The sequence below is a fragment of the Nannospalax galili genome, unplaced genomic scaffold, assembly GCF_000622305.1.
Source record: "Nannospalax galili isolate Female #2095 unplaced genomic scaffold, S.galili_v1.0 scaffold346, whole genome shotgun sequence".
Lineage (NCBI taxonomy): Eukaryota > Metazoa > Chordata > Mammalia > Rodentia > Spalacidae > Nannospalax > Nannospalax galili.
This window is the reverse complement of record NW_008357637.1, coordinates 9,162,483-9,189,509: the sequence shown is the minus strand read 5'-3', so window position 1 is coordinate 9,189,509 and position 27,027 is coordinate 9,162,483. Positions and strand designations below refer to the sequence as shown.

The 27,027-nt window shown below is 39.3% G+C and overlaps 1 protein-coding gene across 3 annotated transcripts in view; it reads left to right on the top strand.

Annotated features, from left to right (window-relative positions):
- The window catches only part of Ccdc141 (coiled-coil domain containing 141), a 207,432-nt gene that overhangs the window by 2,337 nt on the left and 178,068 nt on the right, over positions 1-27,027 (top strand). The window lies entirely within an intron of this gene.

The window sequence follows — 27,027 nt, the reverse complement described above, 5'->3', positions numbered from 1 at the left end:
TGCCAGGTGTGGAGGCACGCTTGTGATCCCAGCGCCGAGGAGGCAGAGAGGAGGACTCTAGGGCTTGTTAGACAGACAGTATAACCAATTGCTGAGCTCTCTGCCAGTGAGAGACCCTTTCTCAAAAGAGGTGGATGGTGTTCCTGAAGAGGACACCAGAGGTTATCTTCTGACCTCTATGAGCACACACATAACACACATACATAATAAAAAATAAGAAAGTTGTGTTTTTTGAAAACTTGACCTAATGTGTTAGAAAATTTGGAGATGTCCTTTACTTTCACAATAGAGAAATAAGTAAATTTTCTCTGGCTGCCCCTGTGAGAATGAATTGCATCACCTTTCCATCCCATGAATTACACTGTCAACTCACAACAGTGGAGCCAACCTTTCTGTTGTAATGAGATTTCTGGTAAGAATAATTTAGATAAACCATGAAAAATACCTGATTTTATGCTTAGTATTGAGAGTTCTTGAAACTCGATAATATTGTTAGTAAAATCAGACCCAGCTCATTGTAGTCAATTAAGAATGTGAAATTAACATTGATTTGGGATTGTCAAGGTCAGCCACATAATTAGTAAGGTTTGGTACAAAATCCCCCGAAACCTGTCATAGTGCCTTTTATTTGATATTTAATATCTGGCTCCTTTGGGTGCTAGCAGACATGTCATGAGAGCAGACCTCACGAGACTCAGGTAGTGCACTCTATAAGAACAGACTCAATGAGAGAGGGGGAGGGAGTAGAGGGACAGCAGACAGTGCCTCTCCCACGGAGGAAGGATCTCACCCGCCATGAGTTTCCAACTTCCAGCACTTGCTCTGGAACTTAACTTACAGAATGCAAATTGAAAGAAAAAAATCCTTAAACTTTTTAAGACAATGACAGGTGTCTTCTTTGCAACAGAGCAGTATGATACAGCTCGTTCTGAGTCATAAGCCTCACAGGCAAACAGAGGTCTTTGCTAAGATCAAAGAGATTTGGTGAAGATTCAGAGTCCTGAAATGCCAGGTGGTTCTGTGATTTTAGGACTTGAATAATACCGACTTCTTTGTGCATCTAGGCTGAAATTTATACTAGATTGTTATTCAGAAGCAGACCTCACCTACATCCAATTTATTGACAATGGTAAAGGTAACGAATTGCGTAAATCTGACTAAGGCGAAGAAAGAATTAGTACTGAAGAAAAAAACATCCATTAGAATCCTAAATTTACTCCCTTGTTTGACAGCTCCTTGCTCTGGTCTCTGGATCTGAGTTGTTATTCAAGGGACAAGCCCTGGTTATCTGGAAGCCTTGTGTATACTGGGGAGACAAACAACAACAAACACCATTCTAATGTGAAAGAACATTGAACCAGAATCAAAAGACCCATGTTTAGCTTCAGTTATGTCCCAAATTAGTGTAATTTGACTAACAGTATAAGGTCTTCCTGTTATTTAAAAAGTTGCAATAAATTCTTGGATCTCTAATTCTATGAACTGAAGAAACTCAATACTTACTGGCTTTTCCAATTCATTCCTGAGGTTTGTGTCCTCCTCGTCCCCTGGGTTCCCATCTCCTTTCTAAACACCTGCCATCCGTTAATCTGGACTTAAAAACCACATCCCTTTCCATGTTCCACTGTAACTCATGCTGCCTGGCATTGTCTGGTTCACTGATGAATCCTGAATGGTGAGGAGACTCACTACAGATTGGGTCTCTCCAGATACAGTTTTTCTTCCCTCATCTCAAGACAACGCCAGAAGGAATGCTTTCTTAGGTGGAACAACATGGCTCTTGCTTCTGTGCTCACACTTTTCTACTGGACGCTATCCTGGATCTAAGATAGGAAAGCGGTTTCCATTTAACAGAATCTGTCTTCTAAGGCACTTATGGGTCTATATTCTAAACACCTGGTTCTTTTATGACCGACTTCAGGCTGTGGGCTAGCTACTTCAATCTTTTGGATTTTAGGCTTTTACCTTGATGCAAAAGTCGATGGAAAAATGTAGCTCTCACCTCAAAGGGGATAAAAGATAGTTTATTCTGGAGCCATATGAGTGATCATGGCCCAGGGACAAATTCCAGGTACCAATGTGGTAACAGCTTGATAAAGTTTTTATAGCAATAGAGCAAAGTCATAAACCAAGGTACTTTTCAAATCCATTGGTGGAAATATTAAGTAGCAGGTTGAAACCTCCACTAATAGGCCTCAAATGTCATCTAATGGCATTGTTAGTCTTTTAGTTGTTAAGAAACTAGGATTTTGTAAGTTAATACGTTCCAAAAGGTTTTTATCTGTTCATCACAGGATGTTGAGTTCAACACAGAAGTAGGCAAAGAATGGGTATTTAAAGGCCTAAAGATAGCCCAAGAGAAATCGTAATTAGGCTCTGGACCTGCAACATTCCAACCTCTGCAGTCATTGAAATTCTAATCAGTTTATCAGCCTGGCAAAGGTTCAGTTGAGGGTGCAGATTCTTTTGGGAACTTCTATTCACAATCTGTTATAATTAGGGGAGAGGACAGATCAGAGCTTCATATTTACTGGATCTTACCATTTAAATACCATGGGACTCTGGCCTTGCAAATGGGTCTAAAAAACTTTCAAATAAAAAGGCATTTTGGCCGGGCATGGTGGCACACACCTTTAATCCCAGTACTTGGGAGGCAGAGGCAGGCGGATCTCTGTGAGTTCAAAGCCAGCCTGGTCTCCATAGTGAGTTCCAGGACAGCTGGGGCTACAGGGAGACCCTGTCTCAAAAAGACCAAAAAAAAAGGCATTTTGGCTTCACCTAGGATTCTGGCCATAATCTTTTAATATTCATTTCTCAAACTCTCCCCCACTCACCTGCTTACTTTGTTTAACCTAGCCATCTCAGCCCCAAGATGCATTAAGCAGTAGGTCCATATTCCAAACATTACTGGTATTTTTTTTAATGTTTGTAAAGAAGAAAGTAATGAAGGAGTCTGAAGTACGTTTCAGATGTGCCAACTTAAAAAAAATAAATGGCAAATTCCATCACTTGACTGAGTAGATCACTAATTTAACTAATTTACTAATTATGTTACCAGGGCCATCACAACTTAACCTGTAGCAGAAAATTACTTGGCTCAAGTTAGTTGTAATAGGAGGTGTTCTAAGGTAAGGAATGTTAGTAGTTCAAGAAGCCAATAATATTTAATATTTAATGTTGATTCCAGTCCTTTCCCTGTGTGTAGGGTCCTGCAATAAATTCTAATTATGAAGAAGAATATTCTGGAGGGGGTTTTGGGAGGGTGTAGGAGTCAGAGTTGAGTTTTTTTTTATTTGATCATAACACTTATCACCTCTAGTATGAGGGCATGCCTTGAAAAATTAGGATAATAACAGTTAGCTTCACACTTCCAGAAAGAAAATTTGGGAAGAGAAATGTAATGCTATATGGAAGTGTGTGCTGCTTTTAAGAGGAAAAGTGGCGTAATTATTACGTTAATGATGAATATATCAGAGTAATGTGAATGTTTAATAGAAAAGCTATTTTCTACCTTCTACTGAAAAGTATCTCAACCCTCATAATGTAGACTAGAGGGAAAAATTTGGGGAATACAAGACAGCTGATGCTGTCTATATCCCAAGGGATCTTATTTTGCCTTCAGCTGTGTACTTAACCATCCCAGTGGACTATCCAGAGGAAAAATATTTCCTTGTTTTCAGTGATGAAAGCATAATCATGTGGAAAAAGGCTTAACTTCCAAAGGCATCTAGGTTCCCAGACCATGCTCAAATTATTTTTAATGAGAAAGAAGGATTCAGGAAAGAGAAGAAGGTGAGTGATTTAACAGGTGACAATCTGTCCATGGCTGCTATTACATTATGCCCTCAGATAGGCACAAGGTGGTAAAAGACAGAAAGGAAGAGGCAGAGGAACTTTCTAGATGTTGCTGCGAATGTTCCTCTTCTCAGCATATCTTTCAACTGCACTGCTAGTGTTCAAAGAAGTTAGGACTGTGTAAACCACAAAAACTCTTGGGCAGTGGTGCCTGTGTTATAGATGTGACATTAGCCTTCACTGAAGAGTGACCCTTCAGAGTAAATCTTGCACCTCTCATTTGATTCTCATTGATGGCCATTGGTTCGCTGGTTCAGATGTAATCTCTGGCTCAATGGAGGCTTATATTTGTCCCATTTCTGATTATTAAGCTAGAAATAAATGCTATAAATACATTAGTAGTAAAGCTAAAGGCCTTATTAAGACTTGCCTTGCTAGGCAAAGTGTTACATGCCTTTATTCCCAGCGTTCAGAAGTCAGAGGCAGGCAGATGTCTGTGAGATCAAGATCAGCCTGGTCTACATAGTGAGTTCAGATCAGTTGTGGCTACAGGAAGACCCTGTCTTAAAAAGACCAAAACAAACAATGAAACAAAAAACAAAAACAAAAAAATAACAAAATTTACCTTAAACAAGGGATGATGTGCATTGCTGCTTTAAGCTGCAGTTCACTCAGATTTGCATTAAAAAATTTACTCAGAATTTTTTTACTCAGAATGAATTTAAAACTACATTTTATTGTACTAAAACATATATAACAAAGTTTGCCATCTTAACTACTTAGAAGTATACAGTTCAGTGGCATTACTTATACTCAACTGTCTAGTTTCAAAAAAAGTCATCATTCCCAACAGAGACTCTATATCTATTAAAAGTAACTCCCATTATTATCTCTACTTCTAACCTAATCTGTTTCCCCCTCTATGAATTTTTCTGTTCTAAGAACTTTATATAAATAGAATCATATATTTTTGTTTCATTGTCTGGTTTATTTTACTTAACATACAATATTTTTGTCTATTTTTATATTAGAATTTCACATCTTTTGAATAATGAATAATGCATAAATGAATGATGAATGATAATGCATCGTAATGACTGGCTATCCCTTTTCTAAAGTGCTTGGAACAAGAAATGTTTCTAATTTTTAGATTTTAGAATTTTGAAATATTTATATATGCATAATGAGATCTCTTAGGCATTGACCACATATACATATACAAAATTTATCTGTGTTTCAGATATACCTTATGCACATAGAATCAAAGTGATTTTTGATAATGGTTTTAGTAGCTCTTCATTTTGACTGTAGCCTATGACATGAGGTCAGGGGTAGAATTTTCCATTTGTATTGTCTGTCATGTCTGTGCTCAAAACGTTTTAGACTCTGGAGTATTCTGGTGTTTATGTATGTGTTCATGTGGGTATGTGCACACATATATGCAGGCACACATACATGAATGTCTGTGTGCACGTGGAAGCTAGAGGTTGATGTCAGATGTCTTCCTCCACTATTTACTAAATTAGTTTTTGAGACAGGATCTCTCACTGAGCCTGGAACTCATTGATTTGACCAGGTTAGCTGAAAAGAGGATCCTGAGATTTGTTTCTGCCTCCAAGCACTGGGGCATGGTCACTGTGCCTGGGTTTTGCCTGGGTGCTGGAAATGGAACTCGGGTTCTCATGCTTGTGCAGCAAGCACTTTACCAACTGAATATTTTTGATTTCAGATTTTTGGATGAAGGATGTTTAACTTGTAATGCACTTTGTTTATTCATCTGTCTGTGGATGCTTGGATGGTCTCCACTCTTTGGCTCTTGTAAACAGTACTGCAGTGAACACTGGCATAACAAGTATGTGCTTGGGCACCTGATCTTAGTTCTTTCTTGTATAGATGTAGTAGCACAATTGCTGGGTTGTATGGCATTTCTCTGCTTAAATTTAAGGAAACACTAAGATATTTTTTCTAGTAGGTATGTCGTCTTACATGTCTACTGGCAATTTAAAAGCACCTGTAGTAGTCAGGGTTCCCTAGAGGAACATAACTGATTGAATGAACATCCATCTGTCCGTCCGTCCATCTGTCCGTCTGTCTGTCGTCTGTTGTCTGTCTATCTGTGGGATTTATTAAGTAGGCTTATGAATACAGTGGAAATAGTCCAACAACAGCTGTCTTACACCTGAAAGGCTGAGAACCTAGCAGTTGCTTGGTCCTTTGAGGCTGGATGCCCCAGCAGTCGGAATAGTGCAATAATGGCTGTCTTACATCTAAGAGGCAGAGAATCTGGGAGTTGCTCAGTCAGTCCACAAGGCTGAGTGCTTCGGTAGTCTAATCTAGTGCCAAAGGCCTGGAGAGTTCCTGGAGAGCCACTGGTCCTCAGTCCACATCGGAAGCCTTGAAAAGCTGTTTCTAATATCAGCAAAGCAATCAGCAGCAGCAGCAATAGGGTAAATTAACTAGGAGAGGGAAGGCCAAGTGAGCAAAAGCCAATGATCTTCATTCTTCAGTGTCCTTTTCTATCTGGGCTGCTACAGGAGGTGCAGCCCACATTTGGGGGGTGGATCTTCCTGAATCAGTTAAGGCATTCAAGGTAATTCTCACAGACATGCCCACAGGCCACCCTGATATAGAAAAATTCCTCAGCTGAGGCTCCCTGTCAGCATGATTCTAAGTTGTGGCCAGTTGACATGTAAAGCCAACCCTTATACCACCCAAAGTCACTAATTTTTATTCTTTTAATTTATAGTTATTCTGCTGGGTAAGAAAATGGCATCTCATTGTGATTTTGGTGTATTTTCTTAATGCTGAATGATGTTGCATATCTTTTAATGATTTTTTTTTCCCTTTGGACAAGTTATCTATTTTGTGGTGAAATAACTATTTAAGGCCTTTGCCTAGTTTGAAAGCAAATGGTTTTATTTTTTATTGCTTAGTCATAGGCATTCTTTATGTAGTCTAAATATTAATCCCTTATCAGATATGTGAGTGGCAAATATTTCTGTCATTTTGTAAATTGCTTTTCACATACTGTATAAGAGTGTTTAAAATATATGTTAAAGCTATGTGATCTGACTGGTCTATATTTACACATTAGAGAAATTTTATAGCATGTGTTTTCTGATGTGACAGAACCCTTTCATCGGTGCCTGAAGAGGACTCACCTATTGCACGTCTCTATCGTAGCAAGGTTCACCCCTAAATGTTTATTTCTTTATAGGAGATCCATTTTCTCTTTCTCTGATCTCTAATAGACCCCAAAATTTGGGAATTTGGTTCTCTCAGAAGCATTAGGGAAGCTTCCCCCGTCTTTCTACTTTCTTTCCCAGCAGAAATAAGAAGAGTATCGAGCTGGCTGATGAGACTTGGGGAAAGGAGTGGCCACCACAGGGATTCAGGGACCCTGATGCCCAATGTGCTTGTGAGCTACAAGCTGTGCCTTCTCTCTGCTTGTGCTGACCTCACTGGATGACTCTACCTGGTAGATGCAGGCCACAGTCCCAGCTATGACAGCTGTGCCCCCAATCCTGTTCTGTCTGCAGGCAGGTCCCAAGAACTAGATTTTAGGGGGGAAAATAGAAGAACAAATCAATCCTTCCTTCCAGTCCATCTTTACCATTAGTAAGGGTACATATTTTGATCCATACCTGGTCATCACGTCTATTTCCCAATCGATATGGAACATTTAAGGGAGATGGGTGATGTTAACTGGTATCTTCCAAACTCAACACAGAGTTATCTGTAGCTCAAGTAGACTTGTGCTTTAGCGTTCTGTTCATGGAAAACATCTGCTTTCCTTTCCACTCCTCATTTTGAACAAGGTCACTGAGATAAGCTGAGAACAATGCAGAAGTTCTAGAGAACTTCTTTAAGTTTTAGAATGGAGAAACTTCCCTACTAAAAACCATCAGAAATTCTTGCAACTATGAAACATTGAAACTTCTGGTGACTTCCTCTGTTTCAGTAGTTTCTCATCTCCAAGTTGTTTCCTTTACTAGATGTTCCGCTCTGGTGAATAGTATGGAGTGACCTATGGGGACTAAATTTGATATTGTTCATTATTTCTAGAGAGTGCTATGGATAATCTAGTCTTTATAAATAGAAGTGAGAGATTGTCTTAGTTCAGTTGTGCTACTATAGCAAAATACCACACAGAGTAATTTATAAAGAGCAGAAGTTTATTTTTCACAGTTCTGGAGGCAGGAAAATCTAAGGTTAAGGTGCCGTTGGTGAGGAAGGCCTGAACTCTGCTTCTAAGATGTTACCTTATTACCACATCCCCCAAAGGAGAAAAGTACAGTATCTTCATGTGAGAAAAGGGCCTGTCTCTTTTTCATGCTCTCTTTAGTGACATTAATCCAGAGGGCAGAGACCTCATGACATTACCTCTTCCAAAAGACCCACTTCCAAAGACTGTTGCATGAGGGTTTAAGTTTCTAGCACATGAATTTGAGGGGACACATTCAAACCATAGAAAAATGTTGGTTTAGGAGATTTTGGAGAGTCTATGATTTATAACTGTGATTTAGTTCTCTAAAGCAGAAATAATGTCCCTTACTGATGAAGTGTTGATATGAGCTGAGTTTTAGAGGTGCAAAAATTATAAAAGGAGACAATTTTGTAGACACAGAAACTGAAAGCGCTTATCTCTCTCTGTCTCTGTCTCTCTCTCTCTCTCTCTCTGTGTGTGTGTGTGTGTGTGTGTGTGTGTGTGTGTGTGTGTGTAAGATACTAAATGACACTGATTCAGCAAGAAAGGGAGATATCCTCCTCATTTCTGCAAGGATGAGAGCAGGATCCAGTTGCAGCAGATACTGACAACCCCTTTAAGAACTCTGGAAAGACCTCATATACAGGAAGTTCATGGTGAAACAGAGATACTTTCAAGTACTTGGCCATCTTCCAAAGGAGAATGAAGGTCTGTGTCCCTTCTCTTCAGATTAGACAAATCCTTTCCTTGCTTTGGCAAATAGAATACAGTACAGATAAAGCTTCAAGAGTCTGGCTGCTTTTATATGTCATCATTTAGGTGTGTCATACTTACACTCTACTTGTGAGAAAGTCTAGTAGTGCCATAGAGGCCTGAGTAGAGAAAGACCCAGGTTACAGGGCAGCAGTCCTGGCTGATAGCCCAGCTAAGAGCTAACCAACCTGCCAGCCATATGAGTGAGCCACTTTGGGATGAGATTCTCTAGCCCTTTGATCCCTGCCTCTCAACCTGTCTGTGTGGAGTACAGAAAGCCTTCCTCACTGAGTCCTTCCAAACTTGACAAAATATGTAACTGTTTTAGGCAACTAAAATTTGGGGTGGTGTATCACATGAGAATAGGCAGCTGGAGAAGAGGATGCCAGTGGTGGTGAGGTCAATGATGGCAGCACTCGTGAATGGACGATCACAGGCAGAAGACAATGGATTTGTCTACAGTGCTTAGAAAACTCACTCTCATGTCCAGGACATTTCTTATTCTCTGTCAATACTTCCTAGCTTCCCCAGCAGAATCAGTCATTCTTCCACATATACGTATAATATTTTCTGTGTGTCTTTGTATATAGAGTTATAAGTCTTTCCCTCCTGTTTCAGAAACTGTAGCAGGATACAAACCAAACAATATAGCATTATAATAGATTTTCTATTTGGATATGGTTTCCTTCATTCATCCTTCAAGAAGTGAGTCATGACAGAATTGCCATTTCACTGTCCTTAGCACTTCCACACTGGCTTTCATTTTAGAGAAATTCAGTTCCGTTTCTCGACTGTGGGTGCTGGAAAGATGGCTCAGCAGTTAAGAACACTGGCTGTTCTTGCAGAAGACTCAGGTTCGAATCCTAGCACCCACATGGCAGCTAACAACTGTCCGTAACTCCAGTCCCAAGGGATCCGACAGCCTCGTCTGACCTCCGCGGGCATTGCATGACACGGGTGCACTTACCTACATGCAGGCAATACATACATGCACATAAAATAAAAATAATAAATAAAAATTTTTTTTGGTAAAAAAAGTTTCCATGTGGAGGTCAGAGGACAACTTTGTGTGTCAGTCCTTACAAGCCTTATTTGAGACTGATCTCCCATTCACTGCTGTGTATGCCAGGCTAGCTGGCCCACAAACTTCTGGGGTTTCTCCTTTCTCCACTTCCCATCTTCTTGTAGGAGCACTGGGATTAGAGGTGTGTAAATTATTGCATTTGGCTTTTGCATAGGCTCTGGGATCCGAATTCAGGTTGTCAGACTTGCCCTGCAAACACTTCATCTACTCATCCAACTCTCCAGCACAACTAGCATTTTTGAGATCCTAAGCCTTCAACCTCCAACTTTTTAAATTATTTATTGAGAAAATAGTTCTCTTAAAGCTTTCACCTATAACCAAATTTTTTCATGGAAAATGGAGCCCATAGTTCATATGATGATGACAAAAAAGCTCTTGATCTGTGAGATGGAGTGACAGGGTGGATCCAACAGTTCAGGAAATGGAAATGTGTTTATGGTGCAGAAACCAGGTGGCAGAACATGACCTGTCAACTCCGCTCTCCATTTTCAATACTGCTGAGCTGAGTACTCTTAGAGTAGCAATGTGCCTTTCAAATTTTAGCCAGAAGGTGGCAGATCTTTCTGTTCAGGAAAAGACATCCGTATCATTGCACTTGATCAAGAATAAAGGAATTCTTTGTTCAATTTTGTTTAAGTCCACTACAGCTCCTGCCTAATTAGCCTTAATCCAAATTCATCTTTTCTAAACTATATGCTTTGCCTTAAATACATAATGTATAAATCTGTAAAGTTCAAGGGATTTTAGAAGGACTTGGCTATCTCATTTACATGACAAGTTCATCTAGCTTAGTCTTCAGGAGACTAAGGTGAACTGTGACTCAACAGTTAGGCTTATCTTCCAAACCACTGCATTCCTCAGTCCTGGTGCTATCATATGCTTCAATAAGATTCGAATTCTATTATAATTAGACTCTTTATTGGTTCCAAGTAAGATAGAAGGAGCACCCTCTATACTGTTCCCACCAATGTCTCTGCAATCCCCTGGTGGAATATACTTCTGTTGAGAACTTTGAACAGTAGAGCAGCTAGTTTAGGAAAGAGCAAAATCCCACAAGACACCAAATGTGTTTTCATTTATTCCTTTCCAATATTTCCCAGCTTGGTTTCAAAGATGGATGGATACCTTGATGTATTATATATCATGTGGACACCCCTCCCCCGACAAAGCTACCTCATCCCAAACAGGACAGTGAACATCCAAGGGACAGAGAAGAAGGGCAACCATTTGCCTTTGTTCTTTGCTTTCTGTGGGTCCAGTGTCTCCGCCCCAGCCCAGGCCGTCTCCAATGGCAGTGGAGGCATGTGCAAGTGCCTAATCTTTTCGGAGAGGGGAACTTCCCTGAACAGAGGTACCACGGTCCCAAAACTTGGGGGCGAATCTCATTTGTTTCCTCCCTGTGACTTTCCTACTTACTGGAGAGACACAGTGGTGGGAGGGGCATGGCACAGTGAACAAAGTAAAGCCCTGACTTTCAAGTCAGAGGCCCAGTGAGGGCAGTTTCAGTGGCCAAACTTCAGGCACTGACTCAAGCCAGGGAGGTGAGGTGTTAGGAAAGGTGACTCCTCATTAGCTCATTTCATACAGGTGGTGATTGGAGTCTCTGAAAAGAAAGCCCATGAGTAGACAGGGAGCTGAAGAACTGGAAGCTCTCAGATTCAGTTTCACAGGACATATTTTTATCCTTTAAAAGCCAACTCAAAACACATCTTTAGTTTTTCCATAATTGGAGCTAGAGAAACCCAAACTACCCAAGGCAATTGCTGACTGCTTTTTGAGTGCCTGAGATTCTTCGGTCCAATGGTCTCATAGGCTATTAAATTTTTATTAATGTGTTGAAAAGAAAATGCTTTGCTAGTGTGTTACACTTCTTAGAACAGTAATAAGTAGAAATATATAATGTAAAGCATGAGGGCAAGCTGCATTTATAATGTCAAATGTTGAGTAGCCACATACAAATTTTAGAGCACTAAATGCTTATATAGGAAAGAATAAGTATTTTAACTTGATCTAAGCTTAGAAGACTAGAAAAATAAGAGCAAACTAAAACCAAAGCAAGCAGAATGAAGGAAACAAAGAGCAGCGATCAATGTAATGAAAACAAAGAAGCACAATAGAGAAATCAATGAAACCAAAAGCTGGTTCTGTGAAAAGGTCAATTAGACAGATAAACCTTTAGCCAGACTAAGAAAAAAGAAAAGGCAAGAATTAGTGATGTTAGGGGCTGGACAAATGGCTCATCAGTTAAGAGCACCGGCTGTTCCTGCAGAGGATCCAGGTTTGAATCCCAGCTCCCACATGGCAGCTAACAACCATCTGGAATGCCAGTTTCAGGGAATCTAATGCCCTCTTCTGACCTTCGCAAGCATTGCATGCCTTACATATGTGCAGGCAAAACACTCAAACACACAAATAAAAATAAATAAGCCAAAAACAATTTTTAAAAATTACCAGTATTAGACAGAAAATAGGTGTCACTATAAACCCTTAGTCATTAAAGGGACAATGAGGTGTTGCCATGAACATTTATATGCAAATGAATTCAACAGTGTAGGTGAAATGAACCAATTCCTTGAAACCCATAAATTACCAAACCTAATAAAAAAGAATAATAAAAAGAAATAAGTGAAAGTAATTCAATAACATGCTTAATTTATTCCAATATATACAAAACATTACTGTTTAGCATGTAATCATTATAAAATTACAAATGAAATATTTCAGGTTCTTTTTTCTTGTACTGAGATTTCAAAGTCTACTAATATATCATGATATGAACCAGGCATGTTACAAACTACTACTACTATGTGTCCAGTGTGGTAGAGAGGACAGGAATCTAAATCTTCTGGAAATGTCTTTTGGCTTATTTTATAGCTCAAGGGCATGAATGAGCCAAAATATATAGAATCTGTAAAGGAAAACTGTGACCTAAATGTATTTTCTCTTTCTGAGAAAATACATTTTTTAGAAGGCTAAACTATTTCTTATGACAAACTTTGACAATTAGTAGAGTAGTATTATTAGACATGGTCATAAAAGGAATAAAATTATTTTTTCTGGTGTAATAGTTTTGAAAATTACTTGTGTGAATATATTTGTGCATGGTAACTGTTGACACTGATTCTGTTTAAAAAAAGGCAATTTATAAAAAATAAATATGAGGGTCTGGAGAGATGGCTCAGTGGTTAAGAGCACTGACTGCTCTTGCAGAGGATCCAGGTTCAATTCCCAGCACCCACATGGCGGCTATGAACTGTCCTTAACTCTAGTTCCAGGGGATACAATGTCCTCTTCTGGCCTCCACAGACATTGCACTGCAGGGGTGCACTTAATGTACATCCAGGTAAAACACTCATACACATAAAATAAAAATAATAAAATATTTTTAAAATAGATAAATATGGGTTGGAGAGATGGCTTGGGATCTTACAGAGGACCCATTACCAGCCTCCATGTCAAGTGGCTTAAAATCACCTGTAACTCCAGCTGCGGGGGGATCTGATATCTCTTGCCTCTACAGACACCGGCACTCATGTGCACACACACAATCTCTCTCTCTCTCTCTCTCTCTCTCTCTCTCTCTCTCTCTCTCCCTCTCTCTCTCTCTCTCTCTCTCTCTCTCTCTCTCTCTCCCCCCATGTCTCTCTCACACACGCATACACACACATAATTTTTAAAAATCTAAAACAAATACCAAAGACAATTTGAAATACTGGAGAGAAAAGCTTGTATTCCTGAAGTTTGAATTGGTGACAGTAGAAGATGGGACTTAGATGGTGAATTGTCTGGTTAAAGATTCTGGGAGCATTACTGAATACTTCATTAATAGTGTTTAATGTAATTAATTTGTTGTTTGTTGTTCATCCACTGCTCAAATATTGCTCAGTGGAGTTTTCATGGTTATGTTGCTTAATGATGATAACAGAAGAGACCAAATGCAATTCAGATTCTAAAAATAACTGAAAGGACTTTGTTAATATGTTTTGCTTAGTTTTGCTTGATGTTGGTTAACAGATCATTAAAGATCATCTATATTGTTACTCTAGTAATAAATACATAATCCCACATAAGGACATGCTTTTGTTAGTGGAGTTGGAACACTTGGACTAACTATTTTGTATTATTTAATTCATTTATAAATATTTCACATCTGACTAGTTTCATTCATTTGTTGGCCCAAATTCTGAATAATAAACAGAAGGAGTAATGTAAGTGTTATTGAAAAATATGGTGTATAAGAATTTGAGTGTTTCATCTATTATGTTTTTTTTTTATTTTCACTTAAAATTTTGTGCTTAGAAAAAAAGAGAACCAGTGTCTGGATATTGTGTGTATAAACTAGGTAAAGATTGAAATCTTTGGTGAAGCCTCTCAACCCTGCTGGCATTTGCATCACTTGGACACTTTCAAAGTAAACCTGTGCTCATATCCAGGCCCCAAGCAATGTACTCGGAGAAAGTGATGGATAATTAATATTCAGAAGACAGAGTTATTCATTTCAGATTTTCTTCCAAGAAAAAACAGTTACTTAAGATTTACAATGGTCTGCAAAACAGTTTAGTTAATCAATTATAGAGATTGTAAGCATTTTCAATCTTGAAGTAATCAACTGATTTAGTTAATAAACTGATTGTAAGCATTTTCAATCTTGAAGTCCCCTTCCCATGCCATGTGTTCATCATCATGAGCCATTCCTTCTAATAGACAAGATTTACAGCTCTACTGTAAGAAAACAAACAAAATTTAAAGCCTAGGTAAACTTGAAGATAAGATCTTTCCATAATTACTAGAATTTTCATCAGCTTGTTGATCCAGAGTGCAGCTGTGAGAGGTCCTGTGTGTGCACAGCTCAGAGTTGGTGCCCAGAAAGTTATGGATGTGAAACATTACAAAATAAAGTTTGTAGAGGTGATAATGATTGCTACCTACTGACCATCTACTGTGTGCCAGTCACGTCATCATCCTATGCATGGATGCACTGAGTATTTAATCATAACCAACCTTGTATGATGGGAAATACATGCATTCAACAGATAGTTAAGCATCTTCAGAAATGGCTTATGTCCAAGTCCTACAATGTCCCACTCCACTGTTTTTAAGGAACTATTATTAATACTCAAAATGCAGATATAGCAAGAAAATAGATGGAAGATTATATATTCAAAGTGCTGACAGCTGGCTCAGTAGAAGAATTAGCAGCTCAAGATGGGAGAGTATGAATATTTGGATCTCAAAGGAAGTGATGGATAGAGATTGAAAGTCAGTAGCTGTAAAGAAAAATGAAATTATGATATTTTCCAGAAAATGGATGGGTCTGGAAAGTATTGTATTAAATTAGGTGATCTCAGAAAGACTCAGAAAGACAAAAATCATGTTTTCTCTCAGAGGCAGAATCCTAACTTTTAATGTTTGTATGTATATAAATAAGGGGGTATGAAAACAGGTCTAGACTATGAAACTAGATAGGAGACAATGAGTGGGAAACAAGAGGTGCTGAGAAAAGGGAGGGGGCAAAAGGTAATGTGATATAAAAACCGAGAGCAAGCTACGCGGGAGCGGAGTAAGGGAGTGAGGATGGGGGATAAAATATGCCCACTGGTGCAATAGTGGCACAAATTTTACAGGAGTGACCAGCCACCTTTTGATTAGATTTAAGGGCCACTTCACAAGATGGAGCCCATACCTGACAGGTATTGAGCCAAGCATGGGATAAATTTGGTGAACTAGTTTCATGAAGGTTATCTTTATAACTATTTACATGGTGGACATGAGTGGGAAAGTTCTGGGTTTAAAGATGCAAATGGAAGCTATTAATAGATGTTGGAACTTACACTAGGATTCTGAGTGAGTTAGCAAAACGGATCAAATTTAAAAGTCTTTGTTAGAGTAGTTAGTACAGTATATTTGTATAATAGACATGTATCTGTCAGATTATAAATTATGAACAAGATATTTCAAAATCAATTTATTTTACATAGAAAGGGAATAGTCAAAGATTACCCCATACTTTTAAGCCTGTAGGATAAGAAAAAAGATACCCTATTGCCATTATTACATCATTGCCCAAAGGTACCATTTTAAGTCAGAATATTCTGTATGGCAGATTGGAGACCACTGATATCCTTTGAAAGATGCTTTCAGAGGAGTCATTGGGACTGGGCACCAAATTGCGAGTGTGTAGTGAAAAGTAGAATCAGCAGAAGCAAGAGTAAGCCATGTCTTTGAAACCTGAATGTGGAAAGAGGCTGTAGAGAGGAGTAGCCTCTACTGAAGAGGTGGCAGGTGAGTCACTGAAGGATTTGTTTACCAGGAAGCTGGATCTCCATGAGACACTGAGTGAAGTTTGGAAGAAGGGAAGCTGTGAGAGGATATAAAGCAGAAAGATGACCAAAGAGTCTTACTCAAGAGATGTGAGGAAAGGGATGCTTATTGGGCTTGAGATTCCAAGTGGTCACTGATCTCCTGTATCCGGGTCAAGTCTGGAGTGGTGACCATTCTAGTCTGGTCTCTCATTCTGGTCACTGAGGAAATCAGTGACAGGGAGTGACAGGGAAGGAAACTGTCTCCAAGAAGCAGTTAGAGAAAGAAAGGCTTAAGCAGGTGCTCTCAAGCTGGCTGGCACCAACATTGCCTGGATGCTTAAAGAACAACTCAGGATTCATACACAGACCCTGAACCTGAAGAGCCAAGGGGCCACTGGGACACCTATATAGTCTTCATTAAAGCTTTTTTGGCAGTTATTCTGATGTATGATAAGGAATAAGAAGTGCTTGCCAAATACTTAAGAAGCCAACCAAGCAAATTAAAGGTCCTAAACAGAGCTGCCATCAATGGAATCTGTGTTAAGCACTTTTTTGTTGTTGTTGTGAAAGATACCTGAGGAAAACACCTTAAAAGGAGGAATCATTTATTTTGGCTTGTGGTTTCATTCCATCATAGCAGGGAGGTCACAGCAGGGCAGAGCAGCTCACCTCATGGTGGCCAGGAAGCAGAGAGGATGCCTGATCTACTTGCCTCTCTCCCTGTCCTCCCTTTATCCCATCCATGCCTCCAGCACATGGGATAGTCCAGCCCATATGTAGGGTGGGTCTTCCCCACTTAGTAGTTCTCTCTAGAAATGCCATCAGAGACACACCAAAAGGTAAAATGTGTGCTTTAGTACTAATCTCAATGCTGCTTATGCCAATGAAGATCTATTATCACAGAAATGAATAAAACTACTGTATGACCCAGCTTATATCACTCTTGGAAATATACTCAAGGGACTCTATATCCTATTACAAGGATACAAGTATAAACATCCATGTTTATCGATGCCCTAGCGTCACTAGTAAGAAAATGAAATGAGCCTGTATGTCCATGGAAAGTTGAATGGATAGTGAAAATATGGTACATATACACAATGGAATTGTATTTGTTGGTAAAGAAAAAGGCAATGAAATGAATGTAACCAGAAAATATTATATTAAATGAAATAACCCAAGCTCAGAAAAACCAGTATCACATGTTGTCTTTCATATGCAGAGCTTAGCTCCTAATTTTCTGTGTGTATGTATATATATTTATGTGTGTGGTTGCATATGTATATGCGTGTGCTTGTACATATGGAGGTCAGAGGATAACCTCAGATGTCATTCCTCAGGTGTTGTCTACCTTGTTTCTGAGACAGGGTCTCTCATTGGCCTGAGGCTCTCCACTGGGCTAGGCTAGCTGGCTAGCAGCCTGTTCCTGCCTGCTCAGCATAAGGATCACAGGCATGGCATTCATTTTGAACTCTTTTACTGTGTTTGTGGATTTTACTGACTGAGCTGTATTCCCAGTCCCAGCTTGTGATTTTTATATCTGCATAGCTATGCGGGAATCTGGGAGTCAGGAAACTAGAAAGGGGAGTAGGAGAAGAGAAAAAGAGGTGTTAAGGAAGGGGGTGGAAAATGTAACAGAGCACGTATAACATAAAAGTGGGAGGGAGGGTACTGGGGGCAGAAGGCTAGAATGGGTGGAGGATAGGGAGATATGATGGGGGGAACGGGGAGGGGGAGCCGACCAAAGCAAACTGTGTATGCGAATGCTAAGGAAACACAATACTTTGTATCTGATCTAGAAAATAAGTTTTCAAAGGAAAGAAGACAAGAGAAGACAAGGAAACATGGAAAGTTAGAGGCACAAATGGTCTGGGACACACTGCGAAAGCCTGAGAGAAAGGAAATTTCAAGATAGAATGTGAAATAGCATTGCAAACAGCAGCACATTGAGGAATCTGGCATTAGATTTGACAGTGAGGAAATGAAAGCTCTCTGAAACCTCCCTGTAATGTTCCTTCCTTATGCTATTGACCATATTCTGCTCTGAATACCTTCTATAAATTGGAGCCTCCCTCCATCTTCCCCAGTATCTCTTTCTGGAGAGAGATGCACACACTTCATTTTTGTCTTGATCATTAGACTGTAAACTTGTCTCCTCTAAGGCCTAGTCTTGTGTTTCAATTATATGTTTAGTAAATGTTTATGGAATGAATGGATGAATGAATGCACATATCCATTCCATAATTACTGTTCAGTCACAAAAATCTTTGTGTAGTAACAAAATACTAGCAGTTAATCTCTGTGTGGTAACCAAAGAAACATGCGAAAAATAAATACAAGCAAAGGAATCCAGTAGTAACCACTGAAGTGGTACTCACAGACCCATCTCTTCTTGAACATACCAGTTCTGAGGGTTTTAAGAAAAATCAATTATTAATGTATAGAACATTTGGGCTCCTAAGAAAAACATGGTGGGACTGATCAATTATTAATACTATTAGTGTTTCTGATTTGTATCATTATTCTTCTTTTAACTGAGCTGGAGGAAGGATTTCCAAGTAAATTATTGATATCCTCATTCTAGAATGTCAAGATGGTCTCCTGACTTGTGAAGCTTTCCCTGAGCTCTGAGGTGTTTCCTTGGGGCTTCTCAATCCACACTTGATAATGCAGTACAATCTCACTTGAATGTGAGGCTCATTCAAGTGTGGCCTGTGTGATGTGTGCAAGTGTGATGTGCCATAAGTGTGGCTTCACAGCATCTGCATCCACATCTCCCAGCGCACCTGTGGAGTGGCCACTCTTTTCCCTACGGGATAAGATTCTGGCCAGAACAAGGTTATCTGATCATGGCACCCATGTCCCTAAGGTTCCTCCCAAACATTTAGCATGGATTTTAATATTGGTTTGCTTAATTTTTGACACAGTTTGTATTTCTTATAATACTTTAAACTTTCCTCTGGATGGAGATTGTGTGATACATATTAAGTTATCATCTGGATAACTTTTCTCTAAATTAGTTATAAAAGTTTTGGCACTTAAATCATGATATATTTGAATGATTGCTGTGTATCAACCACTTTCTAAATTTAATTTCACAATTTCAAATATGAAATATATTTAAATGTATGATTTTCTTATCATTGTAATAACCATCTGGGATAGAGTCTATAAGAGACATAGCACTTTAGTAGTTGAGTCCATTAATTCTTCCTGCTCAGATAGAAATTCCTGTGTTGCTATATTGTGCAACTTTTGGGAAGATACTTAACCTCTTGCTGCCTCAGTTTCCACCCCTATAAAATGGGGGCAATAATTGTGCCTACCTTATCAGGTGGATATGAGGATCTGGGAGTTGAAACAGTTAAAACATTCAGGATAAGGTTTACACATAATGATTGTAATATCACTGAATGATTGTAACCTATCAGTTTTTTTTCTTTTCCCATTTTCATGTGTATGTGGCATGTACACATGTGTGTCATATATATATATATATATATATATATATATATGTTGGAGGGGGACACGTGTGGGTGTGGGTGCATATGAAGGCCTGAAGTTGATGTAAGGAATCATCTTCAATTGCTGTTCCACCTTATTAAATGAGAGACGGTCTCTTAAGCAAACCCAGAGCTCACAATATGGCTTCTTTCATTAGCTAGCCAGCTTACTCTGGGGAATCTTCTATCTCTGCCTTCAGAGACTGGAATTACTGGCAGGCACCATACTCGCCTAGCACTGGTTGGGTTCTGGGGATACAAATTCAGGTTCTTACCCTTGCTAACTACTTTAACCATGGAGTCATCTTCCCAGCCCCTACCAGTATTTTATTCCCCACTTTACAAATAAAAAAATGAATGCGTGCTCCAGATAAGCTATTTGCTTAGTTCATATAGGTAGGAAGCATTTGGCCTGGAACTCCAGCCCATTTTGGTAGCCTTTGTGTCATTCTAGTGCTTGGTTTGCAAACCCTTCCATCATCAAGTGGACTTCAAGAACCCACTCACTGAAGAAATGTCTAACAGTGCTATGAGTCACTTCTCATCTGACTCAAAAGAACCACTCAGTGACATCAGTGTCACAGCTGTGGGTCTCACAGGATCTGCAGGAACCAAGTTATTGTAGAAACATGATGGCTGTGTTCTAGCAGGCTGAAGTCCTGTCTACCGTCTGTCTGTTCTGTGCTTGGCATTGCCAGGGACGTGAAAGAAATGTAAGAGACACTCTTGGCTGCTAGGAATTTATAATGCATGATGCACAGAGGACAAAATGACCCTGCCAGGCTCACAGAGCAATTAAATAACTGCAATCACATCAAGGCACTAGATGATTAATTAAGTCCCCAGATGAAGGATGCTGATAGAAAAAGTACTACGGGCAAGTTTAGGGGAACAAGAGATTAACTTAGCTGGAATGGTTTCATGGCAGAAGAATTTAAGGACAACCTTGAAATATGAGTTTATGGGAGTCTGTGTATGAAAGAAAGAAATTTCTGGGAAGGAAGGAGGCTACTGTCAGGTCAGAAGTGGCTGTTTCCGTTCTTCTGTGGTTTCGTCCTGAGAACAGATGTTAGCTTAATACTCATATTTGTTTATTCTTCTGTTTGGCACAAAAACTTCCTAATGTTCCAGCTTTCATCAAGTCTTAGAGAGTGTGCCATTCTCTTTGTTGTTGTTTTTATTTTTGATCAAGCCTGTAGAGTTCAAGTTCTGTAGGAAAATACACAATAGTATCCTTGATAAGCCTCCAGGAGTCTGTTTCTTTCAGTCACACAAAAGAGCGTGGAACTCAGAGGAAGGGGAGTGAAGTCTAAACAAATCCAAGGGTGCAGACAACTCCCTCAAACAACAGAAAACACTATTAGGAATCTAAGCCATGCACCTGTACATTATTTCTAATTACACTGTTTACCTCAATTCACAGAGCAGACCTGGGAGAGTCATTTATATGTAAATGTCAGGGCAGAAAAAAAATTAAGAAAATGCATTTATGAAAAGTAACGGTGGAGCAGTTTGGGGTTCATTTGAAATGTTTTTAAAACACCATCTTTTATTGAACAAAAGAAGTATTTTTGAGTAATAATTATGTTGCAGTAAATTGAGAAGAAAATACCTGATTCTATTTACATTTAACTATACAGGGACCAAGTTATGCCCTTGAAAGGTAAAACTTCTAGCATTGCCATTATGAATGAATTATTTGTGGTCTTTTAAGTGGTTCTGGCCCTCAAAGAAAGTCCTTTTTTATTTTCGAATCCAAATTGAGCAGTATAGTACATCAGAATTTTCCAGGCTTTTTGTTACTCTCTGTCATTACTATGATCCTGGCATTTCCTACAGACAGCAGAACCATTTGATATTTTACTAACTTGACTTTAGCACAGGAACTCGTGCAAACTAAAGTGTGACCAAGCATCCTTAATTACCTGAGGGCTGGCTTTCAGGTAAAATTACTAGGAGACAGAAGTCAGGCTCCTGGTGCCAGCTCTCAGCAGCCCGTTCACAGCAACTCTCCCTTCAAACTGGAAGCTGGCCAGAGATCAAAGTCAGTCCTTTGTGTTATGTGCCAGTTCAGATTAAGGGCAGCCCTAGAAACAGGGTGGGGCATTATACCACCAAACAGCCGTGTGCTTTAGATTTTCTTAGCCAGAATTAAGAGGTGCTGTTATTTCTCTTTACCAGAAAAGTATTTTGTAGTCAGAAAGTCGTCTGCGTACAGCATGCACGAACTCAAATGAAGTATGCCTTACAGAGGAAGGTCTAACCTATGTGAAGAGCAAAAGACATTAAACGCCTGTAAAAGGAAGCACGTAATGTCCATGGTATTTTCTCTGTTGTGACATGCTTTCATTTTTACACTGTTAGAAATGGTGATGGCATTATAAGTAACTGACTTCTCATTTTAACAGTATTACGAGGAAACCACCCATGCCTATTTTCTTCCTGTGAAAACTGAGGCACAGTGGTTGTGTGAGATCCCAGTTGGTGATTTGGGGTAACAGAGAGTCCCTTTATACTTGCCTACTTGTGTGTTTCCCATCTGGACACGTTCTGAGCCACAAATTCCACCATTCTTTGAGTTGTCAAGAAAGTGTTCTTTGTTTAAATACAAGTAGTGGAACAAGCACTTTTCCACCCTGCCCCATTCTCTTGCAGACCCTGCTCTCCTCATACTCTACCTCCCTTATTGCCAGAGATCTTAGGGTGAAAGCTTGGTCACCCTGGCAGCCCCACCAAGCTAGGCTCAGCTTACCTTAATCCCCAAGACACCTTAAAGAAATATGAACTAATGAAAAACAGAGAAAAGTGATGTGTTCTATGTGGTCACATTGGGAAATGAAGAGAGAGAGTTCCACTGATTCCTATGTACTGACATGAGATTTAGGTTTGAGTAGAGGGCAAGAGGTTCACACAACTAAGCAATCCAGGTCAAAGTCTGGTCCCATCTGTCATTGACCTAGCATTGTCTGGCCTCCAGTCTCTCCTTCAAGGTGGCCTGACAAGTCAGATCTCCATGAAATCTTCTCCTTGGGTTTTCCTTCATGGAGAATAAGATTCTTAGGGAAATTTTAATTATTTGGGGCCCATTGCTTCAATAGTCCGATAGAGGAAGAGGGAGTGCACGTATCTCTTTATTATCTCTTTTCCTGGCAGAATAGGTACTCCTTGACCCTAAAGTCTTTCTGTTTCTTGTTTTATACCAAATCTGTATGTTTTTTTAAAGTGTAGGACTAATAATATAAATATTTTTAAACAAATAAAGCCTTAAAGCTTTTATTCTAGTAGAGTTGTTAGCATTTGCCAGCACATGAAAAGGCTCTGTCATGACTACCAGGCTTCCTCACCTCCCTGAAATTATACCATATATTTGATTAGTTGTTTTAACAACATTTAAGGCTACTGTCATCAGGAACTGTTGAAACCTGGATCAATAGAAATGCATTGCACATAACTCGGTGTTGCCCCTGAAATCTTTTTTCTAAGCTACCAGTGAAACAGCTAGGTTAGAATAATTAAGACTAGATGTAGATGAAGCAGTTGAATTTACTTCAGAGACTACTTTGGTGTCCATTGTGTCATTTTGAATTATATAATAAGGACCAATATGGTGTGGACTCTTTTTTTTTTTTTTTTTTTTTTTTTTTGGCAGTTGAAGCAACGGAGTCTCAGAGAGGCTAAGGGAGCTGGTACCTTCTGGTAACTGGCAGAGCTGGGAATCCAGCCTAGTTTGTCATGGTCTTTCCACTATGCTGTCTGTATCCCACAGCTTCCTGGCACAAGCTGGGCACAGAGGCCTTTTCCTATCTAGACAGAAAGCCTGATCCTATGGAAAGAGATTCCTGTTACATCACAGCCAACAATGGGGACCTCTTCTCTAGTGTAGAAGTCTGCTCAAGTTTGGCCCAGGATGGTACATTCTGGTATGCGTCCTTCAGGCCTGGGGTGTAATTAACCCAGAAGAGCACTGTGTATATGTGAGGCAGTTACAGAACTGATACAAGATCTAAGAACTAAACTCTATGAAAATGATATTTGAGATTTCAGCTCTAAAGCTCCCTGCAAGTTTGAGTAGAACAAAATATTCACTTGTATTTGAAATATTGAAACAGTCTATGGAACTCTTTGAATTCTAAGTGGTGATCACAGAGAGAAAGTCTTCATTGCTAATCAACACAAAGCTGTTTTCTCATATCACACCTATTTAAATGATCTTCCCATACTGTGAAGTAGGCTAAAAGCTGTCTTGATGTCTTTGAACTATTATTGTTTCAATTTTAAAGTCAATATTGATTATTAAAGTGCAATTTCTTCCTGTAGAACATTCATTTTACTTTTGATATGAGGTAAGGTATAAAGAAGATAGAAAGGAAAAGAAAAGGTATAATGGTTTATAAGTAGCTTTGCTTACCTGAACACTACTAAAAGCTTTTCTGTATGAAATGAATATTATGTATTTAAACTGGAATTACTTTCACAAGGAAAAGAAATACGCAGTAATGAACAGTCTATGTGTAGATTAGCTAAGGTTTCAGAGCATTTAGACCTTTAGAATGGATACATCTCTCATCATTAATGGTCTCCATGTGTCGTTAAAGTGATGGAATCACTTATTTTTGTAAAATAGAGGGTGCTTTGCCTACCAGCAGTGTGGTCCATGAGCATATTTTGTTGACTCCTGGAATCTCTGGGGAGATTCATAAAATATTTTGTATATTTACATAGAAATATTTGGGGCATACATTAAGTATTTTATTGGGGTTCGTTTTAAATATTGGGCTCAAATGGAATTTTTGTTATGTAACGTCACAATGACTTGTTAGGTCCGATTATATTTTCTCAAGTCACCAAATGACAGCATGGCCAAAGCAGAATGCTCTGACCTGGACTGTGGCAGACTGAAGACGGGCATGGGCTTGGGTGCTTACAATTGAATAGAAATCAGACTTATATTTTTCTCTTTTTCTTTTCTCTTCGCTATCTCTGTGTGTCTCTGTCTTTCTGTGTGTTTCTGACTCTGTCTCTGTCTCTCTGTCTCTCTCTGTGTCTCTGTCTCTGTTTCTCTCTATGTGTCTTTATGTTCATCTCTGTCTCACTCTGTCTCTGTCTGTTTCTGTCTCTATCTTTCTGTTTCTCTATGTCTCTGTATCTCTGTGGTGCATGGTAAGTGTGCAGGCACATATATGGGGGCCAGAGTAGGACACTGGGTGTTTTCTATTGCTTTCTCTCTTATTGCTTTGAGACAGGGTCTCTCATTGAATCAGCAGCTTGCCATTTCACTAGGCTGACTGGCTAGAGAGCTCTCAGGATCTGCCTGTCTCTGCCCCCTAATGCTGGGGTTACAGGCACACATAGCCATGCCTGGCTTTTTATAAAGGTGGAGGGATTCAAACTGAGGTCCTCATGTTTGTAGAGCAGGCACTCTTATGCACTGAACCACTTCCCCAGCCCTACAGTTTTCTTTTTTAAGATTCACTTTCAGAGAATTATTATATGAAAAAAATGTAATGAGTTCTTGTCTCAAAATATGAATTTCAAGACACTGATTTTACTTTTATTTGCTGTTTGCCATTTATAGTAGCTTTTTCTTAAAGTTGAAATATACTGTCTGATGAGAAACACAAAATGAATAAGACAGACCTTACTTTCACTGAGCTTATAGTAATTGGGAAGTGAAAGGTGGTCACTCACAATTGTTTATATAGTGCAAAGCAGCAGCCAAGTGAAGAAGGTAGAAAGAGACAAAAGACATCCACAGGAAGGAGGAATTGCTTTTGACTGATGCAGGTAGAAAGTTTCATGGAGGGGGCAGCATAGGTAGGCACTGGGGCCTGAAGGCAGACAGATTTTAGATAAGCAACAATAAAAATGAGGAATATTCTACTTAGAAAGAACAGCAAAAGCCAACGAATCCCCAACACTACATGAAAGAGATTGACAAAAATAATTGAACTTAACTATTTACTGTTCTAAAATGTTCATTCTTCGCTTTCAAGGGCCCTCAACTAATTACTTTCAGCTCTGGTGGTAAAGCTAATGTACTTACTATAAACTGAAGAGTCTGCCTGGTTCTGTTCCAGGTAGACTGTACTGTCAGGCAGACATACACAAGATGTGCCAGATCTATTCGCTCTTTTAGTAAATTGTCATTCAGGGCACCATTTAATGCTCCACTGAAGAGAACGTCCATAATCTTTTTTTGTGCTCAGGTGGTGCAATGACCATAAAATATGCTATACTTAAAATTGACACTTTCCAAGCCACACTTAAAAGACGGAGAGCACTTTTCAAGGAGCACAGAACAGCCTTGGTTTTCTGTGCCTCTGGAACCTAGAGGGAAAGTAGTTCCTTTTAGCATCTCTTTAAATAACCAGCTTTATGATGCTGGCCAGAATGTCTTTCTCTCAGATCCAATTCCAAGATACTTTCCTGAGTTTAATGACTAGCCAAGTGGGAGAGGAAAACTTAAATTAAGCTGGCCTTGACCGAGTCCTGAGGCAACTCATTTTTCATGGGTTGCTCTTCTTAAAAGCACCGTGGCTCACTGTGAACACAAAGAGCTTACACTATAAACTGGGGTCCCATTTGTTCTATGAAACAACTCGCTAAAAAAACATATTACTTCTGCTGTCAATTAATCTGAGTGTTTCACTTGGTGGCTGCCTTGAGGCTTCTTCAACCTGACAATGGATGTTTCATATCTGAGAATATGTTATTTTTTTTTTTCCTCTTCAGAGTAAGGACAAAAAAATAGATTTTTTTTCTTTAGACTTTGAAAACAGAATGGAGTAGACGTTATTACCTCAGGCAGCATCTAATTTTTCTTTATGCTATTTTGGATAACCCAAGGGCCACTTTCTTTGACTTAAAGATGGCACCAAAATGAAGAAAGGGTTTTTTATCCAGTAAAGCAGGTATAAGGAATGAGGGTCTAAGGAAGGCCACAGAGAAAACCCAGAAGGGACATCCAGAGTACATAACTCAAAGGGACAGAGGGAGAGTGACCATACACAGAAGTCACACTAACAAGTCACAGGCTGGAAGGGAAAGTACTCAGATGCCTCCTGTTTACAGAGGGATGACCCAGGTCCTTAGCATAGGTATTACAATCAAAGGATGGACCCAGAGTAAATTGCCTATTTATTTAGGAAAGAGTCAAGCAAATACAAATCAAGCAAGTAAAATCTGGACAAAGTTTAAATAGGCTATTGATAGGCTGCTGCTTTTGTCATAAGTAATCATTGAAAAGTTCAAGGCCAGTGGGATGTATTTTTGGGTAAAGGCTCTTGCCACCAAGACTGACAACCTGAGTTCTCTCCTCAGGACCCACATGGCAGAAGGAGAGAACTGACGCCTGCAAGTTGTCCTCTGACCTCCACTCATGTG